The 20,329-nt window shown below is 34.3% G+C and overlaps 1 long non-coding RNA gene across 1 annotated transcript in view; it reads left to right on the top strand.

Moving 5' to 3' along the window:
• The window catches only part of LOC113120615 (uncharacterized), a 48,881-nt gene extending 30,015 nt beyond the window's left edge, over positions 1-18,866 (top strand). The window contains exons 2-3 of the long non-coding RNA XR_003294640.1: positions 17,563-17,688; positions 18,631-18,866. This is a non-coding gene — a long non-coding RNA (uncharacterized LOC113120615). The remainder of the gene's footprint in view (positions 1-17,562; positions 17,689-18,630) is intronic.
• The last annotated feature ends 1,463 nt before the right edge of the window (positions 18,867-20,329 follow it).

Here is a 20,329-nt window from a genome sequence, read left to right as displayed (position 1 = left end):
AGGTGGATTATCAGAGCACTGTAATCAGGCCAGAACACAGATCCTGATTGTCGGTCTCCTTAACAGTGGCAATATTTCTTGCTGTTTTAGAGTAGAAAGGGGCATTCCTTGTGCCTGTGCTGCTGGGTTTGTTCCTACTATACTGAATACAGCAATGCAGGTTGCATAAGCTTCAGATAAACTCTGCTGCTTTGTTGCAATTTCTTACTGACCTCTGGTCACTTTGTCACTGCAAATAATATGTCAAAGGCAAAGTCACCTGAAGAGTACTAGACGACTTTCACAGTCAATGTTATTTTAGTACAGAGTTATAGAATTTGAAGAGTGGAACTTGTGCTTAGGTTATGGTGGACTACAGGGTATCTTTCTGTCTGTGTTTTCTGTCAATGTCACTTGTGTTCAATCTCGTCTGACTTGTTTATCCCATATATGCACAGTAATTAGTGAAATGTTCAGCATGCAACCATGCACTTTTGCTAGCTAACTGTTATCAGACACCATAACTTAGATTTAAGGTTGTTCAATGAAACATCTTTTGTTTAAAATTACTTTTTATGCAAATTTTGCCCAGAGGGTATTTATGTATGACTTGATAAAGCAAATTAAGTGGTTTGATCAAGTGATTGGGAAGCAATTGCCAATTGTAAGGAATGATTAGGAAGCTCAATTAAGAGTTATTACAATCTTTATGGTAGTGAAATCAACCTGTCAAAATGGGCACCAAAATAAAAAGTGTTTGCATCGTGAAACAGGCTATAACTTCTATGATATTAAGATATTTTAGAGTTTTCTTCTAACATGTGTGAAATCTTGGGAAACTACCCAGATCTTTTTTTTTTTTCAATTGTTGCAAACATGTGCCAGTAGCTTAAAGGCAAAACCATGCATTCTCCACAAATATCCCTCAGCCAGGAAATAAAACATGATAATCGGTGTATTTCAAGCCATGTACTCATTAAAATTTATGCAGCAGATGTATGGTTTTATGAGTTATGGAGCGTGAAAGATACAGACACACACATACACACACTTCAATACTGCAAATGCCACTGTTGCTCTTAAGCTGGCTTTGGCCTTTTGCTGTGTTTACTAGTTCACATAGTATTAAATGGCTAAATTACTGATTTATTTTCTTGCATCAGAATTCTTGGACGTGAAAATGACGCAGATTATAACATGCAGTTCTGTGTTACTGTATGTGCTCAGAAGTCAAACGTTCACACGTTAAGGAAGTAAGACATTAAAACAGCATACATAATCCTGCTGTTTCACAGATTCACACGCCGTTTTTACTAAAAGGCCCATTTAACTTGATAAAAATGGATCTGTCATGTCACCGCTCTTGTTTAGAGAATATGTTTCAAATTAGAGCATGCAACATTAAATGCATCATTTAAATTGTTGCTTTACACATGTCTACTTTGGCACCATTGCAGCGTCATTGATTACAATGCCTTTTTCTTAAAGAGTAGATTGGATGTTAGGGACTTATGGTGTGTGTGTGTGTTAAGATAAAGTATCTCAGTGTTTTTATAATCGTATGGAAGCCCATCTGCCACTGAATAAAAAAAATATATCTAGTAATAGATAAATGAATAAAAAATAACTAATGACTTTTTATCTCACAGTTCTTTTTTCTCACAATTTGGACTTTTTTCCTTAGAACTGCATGACAAACTCTCAATTTCAACTTTTTCTCTTGCGATTGTGAGTTATAAAGACTGAATTGTGGGACATGAACTGGCTTAATACTAACAATTCAGACTTTTTCTTGCAATTCTGAATCATCTTCATGCAATTGCAACATTAACAATTTTGTAACAGGGAACACTTATTCACTATGAAAATGATACTTGCCTCAATAAATTCCTAATTTGCTGCTTATTAATAGTTATTGTTAGGTCGTTGTTAAGTTTAGGTATTGGGTAGGACTAGCGATGTAGAATAAGGCATTAATATGTGTTTAATTAGTACTAATAAATGGCTAATATTCTAGTAATATGCATACTAATAAGCAACTAGTTAAGAGACCCTAAAATAAAGTGTTACCATTGCAACTTTAGATCACACAATTATATATAACATGCAATTACAGGCTTATATCTTGCAATTTTGAGAAACATGTCAGAATTGCAGGATAAAAAGTCACAATTTTTTTATTTTTTATTTAGTGGTGGAAATGGGCTTCCATGAGAAAGTATTTTTTCTACCATAATATATGTTATGCATGCTTTTTAATGCATGTTTTTTTATTTTAGTTTTTTGTGAAAAGGTAAATAATATTTAACCATTTTCCCTCAAAACAATGAGTCTATTTTATTTTAAAGTAGTCTGTTATATAGATCTGTTTCATGCAATCTAAGATCTTACTGATTTACATAACGAGCATCTGAATTTCATCTTACTTTTGGCCATATAAATATCAGCATCTGCACCAATTTTACTCAGTTTGGGCCTTTAAATAAATTATTTTTTCTTTTGAGTATGAGCTCCATAATTTTTAATATATTATACAATATAAGCCATACTATATAAATACTATATATCATACTATATAAATATGATGCAAACTGCTTTTTACAGATTTGATGCTTGCCAGTCAAACAGTGCAGTCGTGATTGGCAATATTCTTTTCTGAACCTTCAAAGTCATCTCATGATGTTTCATAGAGGCGTTTGTGCAGCGCTCGTGATTAAAGCCAATTTAAGTTTGGCACGGAAATAAAGTTCAGTCCTCTAACTACTGCAAACGTGGCTTAAGAAATGCACAATAAACACCCATGTGACAGCACTTCTTTTAACTTTAGTTATTTTCAGACGTTATTGGGAGTCCACTTAACAAACCGTTTGGTTTCAGTCCCCTTTACTTTGTTTCCACATCCAAAGTCTTCCTGTATTTTAAGCAAGTCTATGTATGGTACGTCCTGTCTTAGAACAACTAAAAATTGAGGCATGCATTGCATGCCATGGTTAAAGTGAACATTTCTGTGCACGAATTTGGCAGAAGATGAAAGATGTTGGTCAAGACAAGGAAGTGAAATCTGAATTCGATGCTCTTTAAGGATGTGTTGTTACCATGTTTATTAAATCTTTTCTTGGTAACAGTCCAGAAGGCATGAACACTCTTCATTATCGAGTACACGTACGTGTTTGTCTACAGCTGCTGTATGGTCCAGATATGCGTCAGATCTCAATTGAGGCGTGTATAGATTTGGACTTTTTACATGAAAGATCACAGATGCATTTAAACCCTATCTGGGCTTTAGCTTTAATATTTCAGCATTGTTTTTCTTGACTGATTACGCATATTTATATAAACTAAGCACAGTTTTGTCACAACAAGTAACACAGCTGTCAAAACGGATTTTAATTTTGTTGTACAGCTCCACAACATGTCCACCATATGTTTCCAGATCGCTTTTTAAAAGTAAACATTGACATGAAAATTTTAAAAAGAAATTTACAGAAATAAAAACACCGTTCACCACATTCACAGATAGCTTTATAAAAATAAATACTGACATCAAAATGTAAAATTTGGAAATGTATAGAAATAAAACCGTTTGACATCCAGAACCACAAAATATCCAACACATTTTCTGAAAACTTTATAAATTCATATTGACATCAAAATTAAAATAACAATAATAATATATAAATAAATAAACCATTAATATTTAGAAATAAAAACTTGTTTGTTATGCAGAATCACAAAACATCCCCCATGTTTCAGATATCTTTCTAAAAATAAACATTGCCATCAAACTTGAGTACAGAAATAAACAGCTTGCCAAAGAGAACCATAAAATGTCTACATTTTCAGATAGCTATATAAAAACAAACTGACAAACATTTGAAAATAAAAAGTATAGAAATGTACAGAAAGTGTGCCATCTAAGCACATATTTTCAGATGGCTTTATTAAGAAAATATTAAAAATACAAATTCTCACATGAACAATAAATAAACAATAAGTGTATAGAAATAAAAAAGATTGCCATGCTGAACCCCAAAACATCCACCTAATATTCATATGGCTTTAAAAAAAAATTGACATCAAAATTTAAAATAAAAAATACTTCAAAAGTATATAAATAAATAAATAAATAAACTGTCTGCCAAATCTTTATATCAATGTCATAATAAATAAAATAAAAGATGTTAGTATAATCAGTGTCTTATATTTGTTCATTCTGTTTTAGTTGGCTTGTAACACATTAACTCAGAGTTCAGTGTGATTTCCAAGAATCAGCATGAGCGCATTCACTTGACCTGGATGCACCATTTCAACAGACAACAGAAGCACAAACATGCCATGATGATGCATTTGGAGCTCTCTTAAAGACCATCGACTGTGATCTTTTGTTATCTTCTGACAGAAACGCTTTGCACTTTGGTCAGATGCTGACTCAAGCTGAAGAAATGGTTAGGTGTGTCCTCTGGCAAACGCTGCTCCTCCAAAGCAACCCCAGGACGTTAGCACACAGAAGACCACAGTCAGATCTCTGGTTACAAAATAAATACATCAATAACTTCTGTTTCTAGTGCTCAGTCTCTCTTCATACACTAGACACTGGATTTTGAGCAAAGTTTCCATCTCTTATTACACTGCAGGCAGAGTTTGACTGATGGAACATAATATTTTATACAACAGTCAAAATGCTTGATGACCCACTTACATTACTTGAGAAGTATATCTTTGTGTTTGTGCTGAATGGCCATCCATGGCTGCTCCAACATCTACCAGCAGATGAACAGTGCCATGCTTGTCAACAAAACATCTACGACTTGGTTTAACCATCAAAAATAGTGTCATTGGGTGAAATTGGAAAAGCAAAATATGACAGAAAATAAAGTAATACAGTAAGATAAATAATGTTATTCTAAATATAACGAGAGATTGATGACACAAGAAAACCTATAACTCGATGCATTACATGAAGTTACTAAAAATGTGCCAATAATGAAATAACAGTTTAATATTTTATTTAATATATTTAGATATACCCTACCATTCAGAAGTTTGGAATAATTGCATAAAATACTTTTTTAATGTTTCTGAAATAAGTCTATTCTCCTCACTGAGGCTGCATTTATTTGATCAAAAATACAGCAAAAACTAGTATTCTGAAATATTATTATAAAATAAGTGTTTTCTATTTGAGTATCTTGTAAAATGTTATTTATACCTGTGATGCAGAGCAGAATTTTTCAGCATCATTACCCCAGTCTTCTCTAATTTGCTGCTCAAGAAACGTTTCTCATTATTATCAATTTTTACAGCATTCTTTGATGAACAAAAAGTTCAAAAGAACAACATCATTTGAAATCTTTTGTAACATTATAAATGTCTTTGATGTCATGTTTGATCAATTTAATGGACCCTTGCTGAATAGAAAATTAATAAAAAAAAAAACAAACAAAATGGTACTGATCCAAACTTTAGTAACTGGGAATGACCGTATGATGTATATATTTAGCCTGTGGATGGTGATGCAACCTTGTCTTCTTGACTGGCTCTTTTTCTGTCTGGGTGGCTCAAATAATGGAGTGTGGTGCACACACACAAATGTAGTCTTGTTGTTTTTGCACAGCGTGCAATGAAATGCTTCCTTTGGCATATGAAAGCGTTTCTCTGCCTCGCCTTTCATCTCCACAGATGTGAACGATCGAGCTGGGTGAGACACAGCATGTGCACAAACACTGCATCCTAAATAAGAACAGAAACAGCATAATTATTCATCTCCAAATAACAGGCTATTCCACTGCAAACATGCGGGGTCAACAGAGGTCATGCAGGAGTTTTGTGGAACTGTTTTTATTGGATGCAATCAAAATCAGATTGAATCTGATTCTTTGTACCACTACTGAAATTTGTTATATAAATTAATTTGCACAAAGAAATGGCTAGTAAATAAAACAAAATAAATAAAAAATGGCATAAAAAAAGTGAATCATTACTGAAAAACTGAAAGATATCCACCAATAATTTTGTTTTTAATTTACAGCTCAAAAATTATTTTTAATAGTGATGATGAAGAAATTATTCTGACCTTTTCCTAAAATAAATCAGAAATTACAAAATTTAGTAGTATGGACATTTTGCATTTAGCATTCCATCACTTGTTCACCAGTGGATGCTCTTTAGTGAATGGGTGCCGTCAGAATGAGAGTCCAAACAGCTGATAAACACATCACAATAATCCACACCACTCCAGTTCATCAATTAACATTTTACGAAGTGTAAATAATCTTGTTTGTAAGAAATAAATCTATTGTTAGGATGTTTTTATCTGTTATTTCTAACCAAAATACGAGTCCTCTATCCATATTAATGCTCTCTAAACTCATCTGAATCAGGAGAGAAATGTTTACAAGTCAAAACAGTCCAAAACAGTTCTAAGCAAATGTGTTGGTCAATTTTGATGTGAAGGACAACAGGAGTAGGATTTTTTTTATTTTGGAGGAAGCGTTATGGATTATGGACTATGGTATTTTCACCAGAAGCGAGAGTTTGAAGTTAAGCAAATCTTGATGGATTTGTTTCTTACAAACACACAGCTTTTCACTTCACGAGATGTTAAATGATGGACTGTAGTAGTGTGGATTACTTGTGGATTATAGTGATGCTTTTTATCAGCTGTTTGGACTCTGATTCTGACGGCACCCATTCACTGCAGAGCATCCATTGGTGAGCAAATGATGGAATGCTACATTTCTCCAAATCCAAACAAATGTTAATATTTCGGTGAACAATTGTTTTAGTCTAATTCTTCTACCTAGTCTAGTTAATGTTACATTCTTCCTTCTTTTCCACAGAAAAGTATTGAAAGCTTCATATGACACAATGATGCTTGATTGCTAAATGCCACACTTGAGTTGTGTAACATCCGTTGGCATCTGGGCCAGGCATCAATCCCAGCGTGTGCTGCTGGGCAGTGCATGATGGGTCATGGAAACACGGCTTGTATCAGCAGGGATGTCAGCTCACACAGCAGTCATGCTAACATTTACCCAGGAAGCATTAAACTTTATGTGTTTGTTTATAAGACTCGATCTTGATTGCAAACTGAAGAATTTTAAGCATGTATTAGAGTCTGCTTGTAAACTAAGGATGTTCCTTTTCTTTCTCTCTGTGCCGTTTTCAAAGGTTTAGTACTTTTACTGGTGCACAGTGGCAGTAATGACTTGATTTACAGGGTAAGGCACTACCACAAACCATCGCTCACTTCATTCCCACCATGTACTGCTGCTTTGTGTTCTAGTGCAGAAGTCATTGGATAGCCGTGGGGAATCCAGACAGGACCTGGGGAAGTTTTTAACCATTTAAAGGGTTTTTATATTAGACAAATAAATGGCTTGCAGACCAGGGTACAGTTACACCAAGTAGACATTGTTTTACCCAAAAATGGAATGCAACATGAATTTTGAATCAGAAACTGAAAGCATGTTCATTACAAACACTATACAACTCATTCTTTATTCACTGAATTTTTGTTTACAATTTGTATTAGTTTAACTGAAAAATATCATACGTGCTTAAAAACAGCACATTAAGACAACTGATTTTTATTACAAGGTTTCAGAAAGGTTTTTTATGCAAACAGGGCATTACCTAACTGAATATGCACTAATTTGCTTACATTTCTACATTTAAAATCTGAACATTGGATGAAGAAAGGTTCAAAATTCTTTCTTCATCTTGTTGACAGATTATTTTATGAATTTTGGATCTCTGTTTTTATGACTCCATAAATCAAAAAAATACTGTCAACAGCCAGGAAAAAATACACTTTGACCACTTTTTAAGAAAAAAAAAAGGTTCTATAAAATCATTTAAAAAATAAACTGCTTTTAAAAATATGTATTGTAATTTAAATCTACAGATGCAAAGTGTAATAAAATGGTCATTTAACTGTGTATTTTGGATGTTTTCTTGTTTTGAAAGAAGTCAAGTTACGAAAGCGAAATGGCTCACAAATCTCAAAATTGACCAGTGCCTGAAAAAACAATGGTTTTGCTTGAAATGTCTTAAATAAATAAATGAATCGTAAAAATGAGGGTCTCATTACTGACCAATATGTTACCGTAATGATGGGCCACTCTTGCCAAGCAAACATGGCAGTTTAATTTCACAATCGAAATATAAAGGAACCACAGCACTAATATCAGATCTGAAATCCCGTTTGTTGCCTAACCATTGCCTGCGAAGCATTAACCTCATCAACCGTCTGTTTCTAGTCAGTTTCAGTGAATGCATTTAAAAGTAGAATGCATTTCCGTTTGTAACAGCTTGTAAACTGGGAAGTCTGTCTTTGAGTTTCTGCTGAATTGGAAATAGATCACACTTTCCTCTGCAGCCATTCACCTGCGTTCGTGTTTGTTCGCTACCTTTCTGCTCTCCACCAGAGAGTTCCTCTGCCTAACCAATCAGAAGTGGTGCAACTACTTCGATAATTGATTAATCAACTTCCAAAAATCTCATTTTATTTACACATCTCATTGAAAAAGCATGCTTGCATCTCCTTAGCCAACCCAGGCTTAAGTGTATTGATCAAAGCTCGGATTGAGAAAATCAAGCCATTAAGCAGCACTGTGTTTTAATTGCACAACCTCACGAAATCAAAAAGCACCGATCTACTGCTTTGTTTTGGAAAGTGAAATGAATCTATGGAGTCTGAAATGAGGTTGCATACCATCACTAATGTTGAGAAGTTGTTTTCACTTGACGTCTTGGATTTCCACAGGACACTCCAAACAAATAGACGAAAGCAATTGAAGAGAAAGAAAGCAATCGAAGATGTCAGTGAAAACAGAAGTCAGCTGTGTGGTGTGAATGTTAACATGTAGAACGGAAAGTCTATGCTGTCCGACTTTTCTAGTTGCTAGTAAATAAATATCTGGTTGCTGTGACTGTGGTGGAATGGACTTGAAGAAAAAAAACTAAATGTTTTAAGGAGTGAATTCATTTAAAGGTTGCACCACTTCTGTGTGCATCTTTTTCACAATCCACTAAATGTGCACTGAATGTGCGAAACATGACTAAATAAAAAACTTTCTAATTTAATTAGGTTAAAACGTTTTTTTTTAAATTGTAATATTGTTACAATATTACTGTATTTATTTTTAATCAAATAAATGCAGACATGGTAAGCAGAAGAGACTTCTTTGAACTAAAAAATCCTATCGACACCAAACTTTTGACCTTTAGTGTATTATTTTCTAGTAATGCATGGCAGCAGTAATTTATAAAATAATTATAGGGAAGGACATTATAACCTGGTATAAATCCAGAATTTAAAAGCAAGAAGCAGCCTGTGCACACTAGTTATCTCGACACTTGATGATCAGTAAAACAGGATTTATTCATCAGGATTCATGTCTGAATACCTTAGACATCTCATGAGGAAACTTCACACATTCAAGAATCTAAAGTTGAAATATAGTAGCCGTTATCTAAACTACATAGAAACAGCTTTTATGTTTGCTTCTATTGTGCCAGAAAATGAAGAGGACATCTGTTTGTTTTACCTGACGGATGTGGAGTCATTTAAGGTCATTCGCTGAACTCTCTTCCTCTTCTTTTTCGGCGCTCATACACCATTTGTCGAGTCTGCATGAAACATGAAATCTGTTTGTCTTGAGATGTTGCATGAAAAATAATCCACATAAATATACACAAACTATAAAAACAGCAAGACAGAGCGCAGCATGAACAAGAACAAGGGTCAAGTACAGCACTGAAGTCGCGGGAGGCTGAAAAATAGATGCTGTGCAACGATAGCATGAACCGTTTCTGTGTGAAGACCGCTTGACTGTCATGATAAATGAAATGCATGAAGGACATAAAGAATATTTTTACTTCTAAAGCCAAGGTTAGTCTATTTAAAGCATTTGTCTGACGCAGTAATGTAATCATTTGGGTTTCAGCATTGAGAGTCCTGATTATAATCCACATTTCTGCACATACAATTAAACTAATCAAGGCTTACTCTGCATAATTTCCACTCCCTATCCACACGGACGGTTTTTTGTTTTCCGTATATCAATTTTGATTTAAATATCAAATCCTACACAGACTCCATGTGTAGCATGCACTTCACAACCGCTTGTTCTTTACTGAGCGTATTGTTCGCTCCCTACTGTATCTGTCACTCAAAGTCTGTTCATGCATTCACTCTTTCAGCTGCTTGAACAATCATTAACCTCCCATGTTGGATTTTGTCATCATCAATATTCGGCTACTATGTTGCAGTGGACCTTGAGTTGACCTGGCACCAATCAACTCACTCGTGCCAGACATTGCAAAATCACAATGAAATACAAAACCTTTCCGGTATTTTATATTTACTTTGCCTTGCCTAATATTTACCTAGCCTTCAGAGTCAATGAGAATAATGCATTTAGGTTCTGAGACAACTGACTTGTTATTGAGGCTCAGACAATGTACTGTAGTTATACAAGCACATCTATATTTCCCGTTTGTATTCTTTGGTTTAATGTGTCCTTAAGACTCATGCATGATAAATGAAAAAAATATGCAGTTTTGCACACAAATTACATTGTGACATTTTAAATGCCATTGTACTTTATAATGCATTATATCTTTTCATTAAGATTTTTAACCAAAGTTAAAATGCATTATAATATATGCAGATTCCTTGTTACATCAGAAATTGGTGGTTTGTAATGTTTTAAATTCACAGATAATGAACAGATTAATAAGAAAATGCATTAAAACTGTGTTTTTAAGATATACATTATAAGGTGCATTAAAAATAATAAATGCATAAAAAAAGGTGTAACAATGAACAGATAAGTGTTATAATGCATTATACCTCAATTATACTAATTATAATGCATTTAAAGCATAAAAATATAATACTATGAATATATGCAATAAATGCAAAAATTGTATTAAATGTATAAATTGAATAATGAAATAATAATAAAAATAGTTTAAACTATATATTATATATAATGTACAAAAATACAATACTTGTACAATACAATATTGTATAACATTATACAATACAATATTTTATAGTGTTAGAGAAAAACGAGTTATGCTCAGAGTCTAGAGCCTCGATCCCAACATTATAACAGGCATCTTCCTATTAGAGACCTGCACGATCATGGGATCTATCAAAGCAGAGTGTGATGCAGGACAACACTTGATCTGCAGGTAGAGACTCACGTGTGCGGGATGCAGGAAAATAATTATTGTGTGCTCACACTAGGCAATCTTAACCCCCAAAGCCTGGTTTGTTTGACTAGTGTGATCGCTCCATTCAGCAGTCCCTGAAGAGGTGGGCCAGAGCGCAGTTGACTTATACATAGATCAGTGAGTGTGAGAACTAACCACGACGGAGTGCAGATCTTCTGATACGTGCTGAATGATTGCATGAATATTTCTGAGCAGCAGAAGCAATAGATGTGTAAAGCTATATATTACCGCGTCCCATACAACCCAAAATAATAAACCACAAAGTTAACAAAACAATGCACTCCACTGTGTTGAGCGAGAGCGCTTCTCTGCTGTCTTCACGTACTATTGTAAACTTACTATTTCCCATTTATGAATTCATGTTTACGAGCTTGAGGCATTCTTTTCTGTTAAAAATAAGAGTGGACAGTGGTTTGTGAATGCTGATGCTTAGCCTTAATTTGATCAGGAGCATCGATCCCTCCTGTGACCCATGATTTGTCTGTATGTGAATTCTGCTCCAGTGAACAATGGACTTTCATGATAATAAAAACTGTGTTAATGCGTGATAATAACGTTAACTTACCCAGCCCTAATATATAATATAAAAAATAATAATGAAAAAAATACAAGTAATTAACTTTTTTTTTAAACCATAAACTGTCATTTTAAGCAGTTGTCCAGGATGAATTAGCATTTATACTATAGATGCAAAATTTAAAAAATAAAAATGTAACAATGAATAGATAAGTGTTATAATGCATTATAACTGTTGATTCAATTACTCAGTGCACTTACTCACTTGCAATTCTGCATGTCATTTCATTTGAGAGTTTATATCCGAAAGCATGTTTGGCTCAGTTCACACCTGTATTTAGCTCTGTCCAGTTGTGTTCGGATCACCTTTGCGCATGGGATCGACTAACCGATTCCCAGCAGGCCGATCCCAGACACAGTCCCTCTGGAGCAGCATCTGGTCTCCATGCACAAGTCTGCGAGTCTGAGGACATGTGCTACGATTATTTTCCACCCCCTCTCAGCGCCTAAGAAAACGGCACAAATGAAGATCGCTGTGTCACAGAGCTTTACATTTCATCGAGTTAAGCTAGTGTTTGTGCATGTGTGTTTTCTTCTCTTGGAAAGCCGTTTGTGCCCGGTGACAGATTTGCAACAGTGTTTTTAATGTTATGTATTAAAGAGTGCTCAGTGCCGAGATGACTTTTGAGATGTAAAATTTGACGGCACATCTGTAAACACTTTCAGTGGTTGGGAAAACAGCTTTGTTTCACCACTTTGGAATGTGTTCACTTCCCTCTCGTTTGCACAGAGCCGACAGACACCTCGAGCACCTTCAAACGATCACCGAGGACGTTTGGCTCTCTCAGACGAACCTTGAAACCTTCACAAAAACCTTCAGTGACAAGGACGAGCGCCGGACAGGAGGTCTGTCTCATTCAAGACACGTTAACTCGCATCACTTAGCCATGAATCACAGCTCCTCTCGGAGTAAACACTGGATCTCCTCACCATATGGCTCCCTGAGACACCAGTCTGAGTTTTCAGAGGCATGATAACCGAGTGACAGGCGGTCTGTCTGCGGCGTGATGGATAGCTCTTTTGCTCCGAGTTCGTTGGCTGCGTCCCGCTGCCAAGGTCATCTGATTGAGGAGTGGCGTGCTGGCACACGTTCATGTTGATGGAGAGAAGCCTCTGGCTCAGAACAGAATCACAAAGCACAGTTTGGATCGGTAGGGGGCACAATTTCCTTTTCTTACCCCACAGAAAAGGCTCCCGATCCTAGACATTAGCTCAGACGTCTGCTCACATTCATGCGTTTGGCTTGATTTTGACCATTTTTCAGAATTAGCTGTCCTCTCTTGAAAACACATCTGAAACGAAAAGCAGACAAAGTCATAAATCAATGATTAATGCTTCCTTTACCGTGTTTATGAAGTCTTTCTATCTATCCATCTATCTATCAATCTTTGCAACATTGACACTGTTTTGAATCAATGTCTTCCATAGATTCACTTCCCAGCTAAAATGTATAATAATTGATACATTTTGCAACATTAACATTATTATTGTTGTAAAGCTGATTTGAAACCATGTGCATTGTATAAATTGATACATCAACAATTGTGATGAATATATTTTTCTGTATTTTATCTGTAGATCTACAGAAAACATTGTTCAAAAACCGTGTCAATGTTGCACAGACAGACAGACAGACAGACATTATGAAACCTCCAGTGACACTCAGTGAAAAATCACCCAGTGCTGGTATGTAGTCAAGTATCTGAACGCCGTTACACAACCGTGAATCACTTGGCATTCTTGGAAGAGCCATTTTCCATGAAGTCTCATAAAATCTTGTTGGTAAACTGCTACAATAAAACACAGTTTCTTGAGGCTGCAGAAGGAGTTATAAAAATCCAGCATTTAAGAAGTCATGAGTGGGAAATGTCCAGAAATAGTTCTTAATTCTTTAAGCTCCCCATTAGTTGAATGATGTCACAATAGCAGGAGCAATTATGGCACTTTAAACGCTCATGTGCAGACATCGCTTTACTAACATTGAAACAACATGGAGAGCAAGAAAACTTCACCTTTTCTAGAGTTTTGTTAAAGTGTTCTGACTGGTTCAAGTCAATTCTGGTTTGTAAATATGTCTTGGTGGCAGTGTCAGAAAAAACATTTCTATTAAGGGGCAATATTTGCAACCTGCAATTGATTTTTGGAGCATTTTTACATTTGTAAGGGCAATTCTTATTAATTGTATCTGTGTTGTCTTTAATGTCAGATACTTTAACAAATAAACCAATGCAATCAATCCGAATAACTTACCATTAAACAAGAAACTGTTTAATTCAATTAAAACCCCCATAGGGTCGGGCTGAAATAGTATGAAAAAAATAATAATTTTTGTCAATTATTACTCTTGAGATTTGTAATAATGATTATTAATATCGACTAATAGTAAAAACATTTTGTGCTTTGGGAAGGCTTATCAACTGAAAAACTCCCGTTATAATCACTGAAGCTGTGAAATGAGTTTCTTACATAATTTCTGCACTTGGTTGTTTATGATGAGAGAATTTGTGAGCATGCACACAACCAGCGTTTTTAGTGCTGACGCATCTGATTGGCCATTGCATTCATAAGCTCAACAGAAACACGTGTGATTGGTTACTGTGTCGAAATGCTGCAAAAAACTACGGATGTAAAGCAATCTGAAGGAGCGTGTGCAGATCTGCATGTAAGTGAGTTTCATTTTAATCGCTATAGCCAAAATAATTTAATTGATTTGTTTACGGGCAATTTTTGCACATTTATCTTGAATTTGTGGAGGATTTTGATAATTTTTTCCAACCCTGCTTGCCTCCTTAAAAGTAAGTCTGTTATTTATCACTTGTTTAATCGTCCGCCAGGTGAAAAACACAAGTTTAGCTACTTTGAAAATTAAATAGCATGATTTATAGTACAAATTAATTGGGGAACCTCTAATATAACCCTATAAATGACTCACCAAAAATGTATGCTTTGTCTTTTTCAAATGAGCTCCATGTTCTGATCTCAGACTGTCTGATTTCTCTATCAGTGTTTCTGAGATGAGAGGCGGTTCCTGAGTTAGAAATCAGGAACACGTTTTTGATTAATCTCACTGCAATTTATCTAAATTAGCACAGCAACTGACATGTGAGAGAATAAATGTGAAATATGGAGAGCAGTGGCGACCACATGAAGCCTCTCTCTCTCTCTCTCTGTGTCTCTGACATTAATTAGCTTGATGTACTGCGCTGTCACTTTCTACACTTAAGCCACGGTCGTCTGCGTGGTAAACGCTGGGATGGTTATGTAGACACGTTTGTAAACAACGTGGAGAGTCTGTCCCAGCTTCAGATCTAGATTCAGAATCATACATGTGTGTGTTTACAGTAAACTACTCTTGGGTTGCTCCGCAAATGTAAAAAATGCGGATGTACTTATCAGCAACTGTATGGCCAAATTACAAAAAAGACAAAAATATGAGGATTGAACTAGGAAAATACAAATTAATGTACAAGGAATGTTAAATAAAAACACTTGAAAAAGCTAGCTAATTAAGCAAAATTATTGAGTTACCTATTTTATATAAAAATTACATGGAAATACATTTTTATAACATTTTTCACATTTATAATTCTTACTGTAAAATATGAATTATATATATCAATGAATATTATTAAAATCCATTATTTTACATAAATGTTAATGTTTCTATTTTTCATTTTAAATATTTATTAATATCAACATTACTATGATATAAAAATATTACTACTGTTTTTTTATGCAGATTTTTTTTATGTTTTTATGCTGGTTTTATTTTGATTTAATATTTAATGTTTTTAACTTTTAAACATTCTCCTTTTCTTGGTTATAAATATAAAAAAAATATAAATTGTTACTACTATATTATTTTTTTTATTTTTAAATCAAATATTAAATATAAATAATAAATAAACTTGTAATATTTTATATTTTATTTTTGTGATGTTTTGTTATAGAATTTAACTAAAATTGTAAATATAAATATGACTTAAAATAGAATATATTCATATTTTATATTGTTTATATTGATTTTAAAATTAAAATATGAATTATATTTAGTTTTATATGTAATAATATGCAAATATTAATTAATATAGGCCTATTCTAATTTGATCTGCAGTTTAATATAAGTTAAACAGAAAAAAGACCACGTGTGTTTCTGTAAATTTATTTAAACAGACTATATAATAATGAAAAACTACAAACATGACAGGTATAATTAAAATATGCAAATTCCTTCAGCGCACATTTCAGTGCGATATTTTTTACAGATTTTTTAAACCATGTATTCAATATGATTATGTTTAATTTATACACGATTTATAGACGATATTATCGGAAATCGTGATATTTTTAAAGGCGATAATCAATAAGATATTTTTTTACATATCACTGAACCCTAATGTGAACTGAAAATATTGAGTTTGCTCTATTTTTCCCCTTTAAAGCTCAGGAGACTTGAACTGCATTCCATTCAATTTGGAATTTCCGACTTTCTGCGACAAAAAAAACAACGCAAATTACATTTGAAGTCATGCTGAAATCCCCGACATCTACAGGTGATGATAAAAATAAACTCCTACATTACTTTTGCACTTTTCCATCTATAATTTTACACTTTCAGCACAAATGGCAGCATTGCACGGCGTCTTCTATCATCCACAGAATTCTTTGTTGAGTAATCGTACACCTGCAAAGCAGTTTGTTTCTTTATACCACATATTCCAAGCATTGTGCAATGGAATGCCTTTTTTTGACCAGAAGGTAGAGATGCCCAGGAAAATCCCAAATCCAACTTCGGATAATATGGGGTTCAGTGAGTTTTATCTCGGATGTTGCTCAGATGTCAAAACTACAAACAGTTCTTAGTATTACCGTATGTTTTTCAGGAGCAATATCAGACATAAAACGGACATTTGATTTGAGATTTTTGTGATTTTTATTTTTATTTTCCATCTTTGAATTTTGTGCAGGAAAGTTGACTGTAAATATAAAAGGCTAAAGTGGGCTGAATGAGTAAGAAAGACATTTATGGCCCTTGAGGTGTTTTGTGGGAAAGTCATTTTAGTAACATCTGTAAATTCCTCACAATGCATGCAATAGTTTTAGCCAATAAAACACATTAAGCTTTGACAACTGCTAAGACTTTGGCCGTCTGGAGATGAAACCTGCCTGATGCTAACAGCGCTGGGAAAGCCACTTTCCAACTGTTTTATTTAATAAAATATTGCTACATTATTGTTTCATGTACTTTTTCATGTGTAGAGTTTTTTCATTAAAATATTAATAATAATCATTAAGCAAGATAAAATACTACTACATTTTTATTTTATAGTATTTTTAATGTTCAATTTTAATATTACATTATTAATTATAAATATTAATACAAAATATAGACAATATATCTATTTTGTTTAATTTATGAATCAGTGAATTGATTTTTCTGAATAACATGAGATACTGTGAAAACTTGTACATTTTTACTGTTGTACATTGAAATAGCAATTTCAAGAAGGTTATACTGTTAGAGAGTACTTGCTGTTCCCCGTCATGTTATAAATGACAGATCACTATCAACACTCAACAGGGTAAATCCCCTTCGCATTAGAGGACAACACACTGGTGAAAGATGAGCCACTCCTCTTTGTGTTAAAGCGAACAGGCAAGCATACCTGAGCAGAGGAGGGATTAGGTGGATTTGTTCAGAAGTATGCATGCAACTGAAAGTCTGCATTTGTGCTTGTTGATGTCTTTGTGTTGGTTTAGCACATCAGGGGCATGTCGTCTTGGATCAATTGTGAAATCATCGTTCTGTTTCACACCATCCCACCTGCAGCACATGGGACAGTTCAGCATGCGAGGAGGTTTGATTAGCCTGCCAAACATTATGGGGTGAGGATTTGCTGGGACTCCACAGGCCTATTCAGAAGGGACTAGAGTTCACTTTGAAGTTTTAATCCAGTTAATGTCTTAGTCATCTTTTGTAAAAATTACAGAGGAAGTTACCTGCTGTTTTTTTTTTTTTTTTTGGCTACTTGCACTAAAGAAATATATATATTATTTAGCTTAGAAATTGCTAGTAAGAAATAGTTTTGTATATAATTACAAATAAATAGAAAAGTACTACACTGAATTAAACAAGACCTTTTGAAGTTAAAATATAATTGTTTATTCATATTTGGAATAAGTTCATTTTCACTTTAAGTTTAGTTTTAATGTTTTTGTCATTTGTATTAGTTTGAGATTTTTTAAAATAATATTTCTAGCATTTCTAAATTTTAAAAAAAGATAGGAAGGAAAGAAAGAAAGAAATAAAAAAGAAAGAAAGAAAATGCAAAAAAAAGTGCAGGAGTGTGAAAAAAGTGCACGTGATAGAAAGTGCAAAAAAGAGAGAAACTACAGAAAATGCAAGAGTGAGAGGTCGAGCAAGCAAAAGAAACAAAACAAAATACAGAAAGTGCAAAAGAAAGAGTGTAAGTGTGGAAATTGCAAAAGAAAGTATGAAAGAAAGAAATAAAGTGCAAAAGAAACAAAATACAGAGTGCGAAAGAAAATGCAAAAGACAGTGCAGAAGTTTGAAAGAATGTGTGAAAGAAAGAGAAAAAGAAAGATATAAAATATGGAAAGTGTGAAAGAAAATGCAAAAGAAAGAAAGCATTAATAATAAACACTGACGTCAAGTGGAGTCTAGTGTGAGATCATCCTAAGAGACACGAGGGGTTAAAACAAGACTGTCGAGCTTTGGCCAGCAGAATTATAAAAATTCCCGCAGAGTACAGATGAATCTTTTTTTCTTTCATTGATGATATCCAGTGACCAGATTTCTTCACACAGGAACTGAATGCTGCTGGATCCTCCTGAACAACTGTTGGCTTGTTTATTGGATGTTACACACTATGAAGTCTGTTTCGCTGGTCCACTTTGACTATGGTGCACAGGAAATAAAGTATAAACGCTCTTTCCTCACTGACCAATGCTTCACTTTTTTTCTTTCAAAGGGAAAAATCTACCCTTCCCTGGGAACGTCTGTAGTTTTCCACACTGTAGGGAAAATTACTTCTTTTTTTCATTTTTTATGGATCATAGACTTCTGTATCTGGATTAAAAACATACAGCATGTTAATGTAAATCTTTATTCTTTATTCCATCATTTACATATATAACTGTAAAATAAAGAAACGTGCTCTGAGTTCTTAGATATGAATGCTTGGCCTCTATCTCTCTCTCTCTCTCTCACACACACACACACACACACGTACGAGTGTGCACTCCTGTTGCACATACATGAAGGAATAGTTTACCAAAAATTACCCTCAGGCCATCCAAGATGTAGATGAGTTTGTTTCTTCATCAGATTTGGAGAAATGTAGCATTCTATCACTTGCTCAGCAATAGATCTTCTGCAGTGAATGGGTGCCGTCAGAATGAGAGTCCAAACAGCTGATAAAAACATCACAATAATCCACACCGCTCCAGTTCATCAGTTAACGTCTTATGAAGTGAAAAGCTGTGTTTGTAAGAAACAAATCCAGCAGTAAGGTGTTTCAGACAAATGCTACATTCATGCAAATCTGTTCCCATGAAGAAACAAAATCATTTTCATGTTGGATGGCCTGAGGGTAACTTTGCAGCAAATGTTCATTTTTGAGTGAACTCTAAAGTTTATAACCATAGTAATCAATGTGTTTTTTGTGGATATTTTTATTAAATGCTGTCCCACTGAAATTGGGTCATAGGTTTATTAGTCTTTCAAACTGTTGTTTCATCATTAGCTGATCTGAAAGAGAAACAAGAAAGACATGTGTTGTGTTCTGATCTCTGTCAAAATGTTTTTTTTTTTTCAAAGGTTATTGAAGTATATTTTACAAGAAAATACCACTTCAAATACTACTTCTGTCTCTCTTTAACATTTGACGCTTAATTCATTGTTGCATGCCAATTTCCACTCAGAAACTGCTAGTATGTGTCACAAATAATTACAAAGTAAATCCAACACCAATTGTTTTCAGTGCGTGCTATCTGTTCACAAGTCAGCTCTAAATCTGCATCCAATGGATCTTGTGATCACGCTGCGGTCAGATTGCATGTGCAGGGTAAACACTAATGCATCTTGATGCATCAACACCGCAGGCCGTCGACTCACCTCACATGCAATCAAACTTTGCCAGTTTAAATGAAAGCAACCTCTCAATCTAGAACTATGTAAACATTTGAGACATGTTAGTACCAGGTGTAAACAGCCATCTGTCTCGGCTGACATGTGATCGGATCACTCCAGACAGATGTGTAAACAGCGCCTAAGTGAGATTAGGCTGCTATTTGGCCGTTATAAGGCTCATTGGCTGCAGATGCAACAAAAATATCATATTTAAATGTCATAATTTCTTATTATAGAATTGTATTCAGTGGTTAAATAAGATCTAGATAGTTCATCACAACATTATGACGCTTGTTTATTTATTTCAAGATTACATTCCATGTGTTCACACATCTTGCTGTAGTTTTTTGTAATGGACAGTGTGATTTTGGCGTA

The sequence above is a fragment of the Carassius auratus genome, chromosome 20 (assembly GCF_003368295.1).
Source record: "Carassius auratus strain Wakin chromosome 20, ASM336829v1, whole genome shotgun sequence".
Taxonomy (NCBI): Eukaryota; Metazoa; Chordata; class Actinopteri; order Cypriniformes; family Cyprinidae; genus Carassius; species Carassius auratus.
The sequence above is the reverse complement of the archived record's forward strand: the minus strand, read 5'-3'. Positions and strand labels throughout refer to the sequence as shown.